Genomic DNA, 6,724 nt, shown 5'->3' on the forward strand with positions numbered 1-6,724 from the left:
CATGTCTCAATGCTTGAAATACTGAAAGCCTTCCTTTTCTATAAGAAGCAAGGCCATGGTCCCACTGTCACCAATGCTACCCTGCATTGACTGTGACGTCCCAGGCAGCAAGCAAAACACAGACAAGAAACAAGAAGTGTAAGGATCAAAAAGGGAGAAATTTTCAAACATCACCTTTTACAGATGATATAGCCATACCGGTAGAAAACCTAAAATAATCTAACGTAAATTATTCCCAGTAGCTAAACATTAACAAATGTATAATCCCAGCACTTTGGGAGGCCGAGGCAGGCAGATCACCTGAGGTCGGGAGTTTGAGACCTGCCTAACCAACATGGAGAAACCCCATCTCTACTAAAAATACAAAATTAGCTGGGCACTCGGGAAGCTAAGGCAGGAAAATCGCTTGAACGCAGGAGACAGAGTTTGCGGTAAGCCACATTGTACTCCAGCCTGGGCAACAAGAGTGAAACTCCATCTCAAAAAAAAAAGAAGGAAAAAGAAAGATGTTATCTCATTCAGGCAAAATCTAACGTGAGTTGGTGAAAACCCCTTTCGTTCTAGGCATCCTTCATCCCGGTAACCTCCAAGATCACCACGATGAAAGACAGATTGTTAGAGAAACACATCAGCTTTTAAACACCTGGCCCAGAAGCGATCCATGACACTTCCACTCACATTTCCTTCACTAGAACTGGTCACATGGCCCCACCTAACTACCAGCAAGTAGGAAGGGTAAACTTTCTGGGTGTCCCTCTGGTTATTCTTTTGCCCATATGTAGAACATACTCTTGCTTTCTCAAGAGAGAAAATCCGACTCCCATAAATCAGCAAATCCAGCTTGAAACTGAGGGTCTTCTTAGACCGGGTGCAGTGGTTCACATCTGTAATTCCAACACTTCGGGACACCAGGGCGGGTGAATCACCTGAGGTCATGGGTTTGAGACCAGCTTGACCAATATGGTGAAACCCCATCTCTAAAAAAAAAAAAAAAGAAGAAGAAGAAAGAAAAGGAAGAAAGAAAGGAAGAAAAGAAAAAAGAAATTGAGGGTCTTCAAGTGAACTGCTTTGTGCTCTCCATTAGGTCTATACCTGCCTCTCCTTAGTCTAGAAATTTCTAAACTAGAAGAGACATATTACTTGCCTCCTATACAGACCCAATATTCAATGAGAGAGTAGGGTTAGGACACCTGCAATAAACACGTTTACTTTTAAACGGAGAGAATGAAGACAGGAAGGGGTAACAATTCTGGAACCCTTCTGAATAGGCATTGTGAAAGTTCCCACCCTCGTTAGAGAAGGTTTCTTCACTAAGCTTCTCTAGGAAGAAGTCCCTTGTTCCTTGTTCTCCCTGCCTTTTCTGTCATTCCATCACCCTCCTTGGCCACATCTCAAATGGCCATAGAAGAATATGCTCTGCTTAGGACTGTGAAACTCAGCTGCTGTTGGCCCAAGGAAAACTGGGGAGCCATAGCTTGTTATAAATCACACATAGTCCGTGCCTTTTGTAGTGAAAACTGCAGGTTTCTTTTGTAATACGGTGTCCTTAAAAACTTAGTCTGCTTTTGATTTGTTTCCAAAGAGTTCCCTGTACCATCACTCCCCAAAGTTCTTTTTGAGATGTAGATCTCAACTTATTTACGATCTTGTCCATCCCCCCATCTCTCTCACACACAATATCATGGCATTTATGAGTCTATCCGGATCTGTTTAATCTGCATTTTGCTGGAGGTAGTTTGGACCTTTGTTGCTCAATGGTGGTGTCAGTCCTGTACCAAGTTAGTTGGCATCTGCAAGCAGTCCGCTTTTTAATTTTGCTAAGCCCTAATTTTCTGGACTTTCTCTATTTCCTTTATTACTGCTCGCAAGCTAGCCACTTATTTCTTGAGTTTATGTCTTTCTTTAAGACTTTGTTGAGTAGCGCCAACAGCAAAGATACGCTTACAATAGGCTTCTTTCTTAGCTTTCTTATGCACGTATGCCATTTAACAAATGTGGTGCAATTAGCAGCACAGATTGCCATGGCCCAGCCTCCAGCACCAGTGTCCTTGGCACCCACCCCAGCCACTAAACTAATGCTGGATATTTTAGCTTTTTGATACAGCAGCACCAATGATTAGACAGCACTAATAGTATAGGCTATTCTGGGATAAAAAACGAAGGGCTGTTTATCGCTCACACAAAGATGATGCCAATCAGGCAAAGCTCCAGGGAAGAAACTCTCTTCCATAAAGTGATACAGGGATCCAACTGCTTTCATCTTCTGTCTCCACAATTTCAACACAGAGCCTCCCTGCAGTGAATGCTATGGAAAGGGAAACAGAGAGAATAAAGGAGGCACTCTTCATGACCTCATCCCAGAAATAGAGTTATCTATTACCTTCCTAAAACTCCTGACATTAAAACATACTACAAAAACACTATGACCAAACCGATATGTCATTAGCATAAGAATGACAGATTAGAATATAAAATATACGTGAATATATATATACAATAATTTAACAAAAGTGGCATTTCAATACAGTGAGGAATTATTATTTAATACATAATTATTTTGTTTTTCACTAAACCACAAACATTTAACTGGCGTAACAGGCTACCTATCCAGAAAAATAAAATAAAATTGGACTCCTGTTTTAACCATATATAAAAATAAGATTTATATCAAAGGCTTAAATAGAACAATAAAAATTCAGCAAGAAATTCTGAAGAGTTATATGAACACTCTCAACATAGGGACAGGTTCCTAGGTTCTAGACCAGATACCCGGAAGCTATAGAAGAAGTTATAAATATTTGGTAATGCAAAAATTAATTTTTGTATGACAAAATAGAATGTAAATGAGATTTGGAACACAGAACCATATGAAAGACTTAAATTTAATATACAGAGAACATCCACAAATTAACCGGGAGGGAACAAATAACCCAAAAGAAAAAGAAGAAAAATCAAGAAACAAGTCACAGAAGGAAGCCAAATGGCACCCAACATATGAAAAGACCCTCAGACTTACTGGGATGGCAGAGGGGAGCCAGATGAGATACAACTTTACGCCTATCAGACTGGCAAAAAAATAAATCCACAAATCTACCGTCGGCAGCTGTGTGAGAAAAGGGTGTTCTTATGCACTGCTGCTAGAAATGAGAATTACGACTTCTGTTGAAAGCAATCTGAAAATATCTAGTAAAATTTAAAACGCACATACCCTTTGAACCCAGCATGAGTAAAATGGAATTCCATGGGAGAACAGAAACAAAATGATGCTTTTCAACAGGGGACAGACTTAGGGGTGTGTAACAGAAGAAAAACGCATACATACACATATATATCACATATACACATGCGTGTCTATTTTTATTATAAAATTTATTAACTCTAAAAGATGTGTGGCACAAAATTAACAAATAATAATATATGATACAAATAATAATAATATATGTATATACATATTACAAAATGTATATACCCAACTGATTCTCACAGAATGCTTTTTTGATTCTTGCCAAAGTCTTGTATCTGTAGCCAACTGACAGTTGCAACCAATAAGCAAATATAACATAATAAATATAACATAATGTTACCCACAGACAGTTCAGTCAGCCTGGAAGAAAAACCCTCCTGGGGGCTGTCACTGAGGGTTTCACTGGGTTCTCATCCCAGGGAAGTGAAGACTTTGTGCTACATGATCAAGGGCTTGGACCATTGTGGTCTTTTGTGTTTCCAAAGACAATCACCACAATATTTCCCTTCCACATTCACTGTGGTGATGTTATCTTGCCACTTCCACTGAAAGGTGAATGTTGTATCTCCACCCCATGAATCTGGGCTGACCCTGTCATCACTGTGATCAATAAAATATGGTGGAAATGATGGAGCTCCAGCCTTTGCCACTTGGAGTGCTTCTTCTTAGAACTCAGTCACCATGCTGTGAGGAAGCTCAAGCAGCTGTGTAGAGAGGTCCATGTAGAGGAAAGCTGAGGTGCCCTCCTGATAGATCCAGCTGAGCTCCCAGCTTGCAGCCATCATCAACCCTCAGCCATGTGAGGGAGGCCATGTTGAACCTTGCAGTCATCCCAGTGTCCCAGCACCATGTGAAGCAGAAATACCACATGTGCAACCCATAGGCTTGTCCTAACAGACGGTTGTTGGCAATTCGAACTACTAAGTTTTGGAGTGGTTTGTTATACGGCAATAGATAACCTGAACAACTGTCCAAATGAGGACTCGGTTTAAAAATGTATTTTAATGACATGAACAAACACATACATATATTATACTTAAATGCCAAAATGTGTTACCATCTGCATAGTTTGCTCTCCTGGCAGTCTTTTTGGTTCTGTTTTCCTGTTTTGCTTGGCTTCCGTTTCTCTTCCCACACAGCATATCCTATGCCCCCAAATCAAGTTGATTCTGAATACTTATGCAATTATTTATTAATGTGTACAGACACATAGAGAGAGGGTTTTATTGAGGGAGGGGATCACTGTGTTATAAAAATGACTCTGTGGTTCTATACTTTGCTTTCTTATTTGACAATTCTTTGTGAAAACTCCTCTAAATCCCCTATAGAGCTCCAATTCATTCTTTTAAATAGTTGCATAAAATTCCACAGCATGGCCACGCCATATTAATCAGCCATTCTCAGGGGTGTGCTGCAGCCAGCACATACTGGCTGGTGAAAGTCTACTGTTAATTTTTCGGGAATTTTGTGAGTCAGTTGTTTAAATGCAGCCAGTAAAAAAAAATTAAATTATACAAACTTCCAATTAAGTACATTTTATTAAAAACAAAGGTAATACATATTCAGAGTAATCACTTCCTAATTATCTTACCTCATTTTACTATTATTGATGCCCCTGGGGTGACTTACATTTATTATAAAATACTATATAATGGCATGCTTCTGTGCAAGACCAGGACTGAGTTCAGGGATGTCATATAGGTAGTTTAAAACCGGCCTTGGTGGAAGTATACACACCGTGGAAATTGGCAAACAATGCATATCAGGGCCTGATTGATGGTTTTGTTGACTGTCTAGACAAGCAAGTGATGAAGAAAATGTTAATGATGCAAATTCAATTTAAAAGTGTGTTGGCTAGGCGTGGTGGCTCATGCCTGTAATCCCAGCGCTTTGGGAGATCGACGTGGGTGGATCATGAGGTCAGGAGTTCGAGACCAGCCTGGACAACATGGTGAAACCACAGCTCTACTAAAAATACAAAAATTAGCCAGGCATGGTGGTGGGTGCCTGTAATCCCAGCTACTCAGGAGGCTGAGGCAGGAGAATCGCTTGAACACGGGAGGCAGAGGTTGCAGTGAGCCAAGATTGCACCATTGCACTCCAGCCTGGGCAACAGAGCAAGACTCCATCTCAAAAAAAAAAAAAAAAAAAAGTGTGTCACATCTGTAGCTACTGCATTGTAGAGCAGGGACAGGTGAGGAGTTTGAATTATTAAATAAGTTGGTTGAGAGGGGTTGCATGGTGAAGGTAAGCATGGAGGTAAAGGAGGTGAGGGTGTGAGGCCAGCAAATGACTGAGAGAAGAGCATCCAAGCAGAAGGCACTGTGAGTGCAAAGGCCCTGGGGCAGGAGCGTGCCTGGCAGGTTGGCGGAATGGGAAGGACGGCAGTGTGGATGGAGTCCAGTGAACAGGGGAAGGTGAAGAGGAGGGGATGTTAGAGAAGGTGCAGGGAGCCAGTCACATTATCTGGGGCTTTGCAGAGTGCGGGAAGGATGCTGGCTTGCATTTCAAGTGAAAAGAGGGAGCCTCACGAGCTTTAAGCAGAGGAGGAGCATCATCTGGCTTACCATGGAAAGGCTTCTTCTGGCTGCAGTGCTGAGAACAGACTGCAGAGGCAAGGAGGAAGGTGGCCTGCAGTGGGATGGAAGCAGTGGGGGTGGAGAGAGGCAGTCAGATCCTGGATACATCAGGGCAATGGAAGGACAATTTCCCAACAGATTGGGTGTGGGGTGCAGGAGAAAGAGGACCCATGGATAAACACAGCCTCCTGGACCAAGCCACGGGGAAGACAGGGCAGCCACCCACCAAGACGGGGAGGTGGGTGGAGATGAGGAGTTCAGTGTCGGATGTGCTGGATGTAAGCAGAGGTGGCTTTGACATCCACGTTGAAAACCTAGTTGAAGGTCAGGACAGAGGCCCAGGCTGGAGGTGCACATGGGAGTCACTGGCATCTGGAGGGCATTGAAAACCCCAAGGCAGGATGAGATCAGTAAGGGAATGAGAGGGTCACAAACGCAGACACAGTAAGGACTGTGCTCTAGAATGTGCCAACATGTTTAAGGTCAAGGACACAAGGAAAAGCCAGCAAGGCAGTGGGGTGGAAGTACCAGAGAGGTGGGAGCAGGCTGAGAGCAGCAGAGTCCTGGCAGCCAGGTGGGGCGAGGGCAGCGAGGAGGAGAGAGACCAGCCAGCAGAGGCTGACTCAGTGGGTGGCTCAGGCAGCCACCATCTGCCATCAACCCCGGGGGTTTTGGGTTGGGGGTCACCACCGACTTCATTAAGCCTCAGGAAATCCATGGTGTCAAATCCATGGTGCTGCAGCAGGGTGTTCAAGAAAGATGGGAAGGAGTTTTGCTCTTTCCAAGAGCTTTGCTATCCAGAAGGGGAAAGGAACATGGAAGTGGCCGGGCGCAGTGGCTCACACCTGTAATCCCGGCACTTTGGGAGGCTGAGGAAGGCAGATCACCTGAGGTCAGGAAT

This window comes from Cebus imitator, unplaced genomic scaffold (assembly GCF_001604975.1).
Source record: "Cebus imitator isolate Cc_AM_T3 unplaced genomic scaffold, Cebus_imitator-1.0 Scaffold59, whole genome shotgun sequence".
Taxonomy (NCBI): Eukaryota; Metazoa; Chordata; class Mammalia; order Primates; family Cebidae; genus Cebus; species Cebus imitator.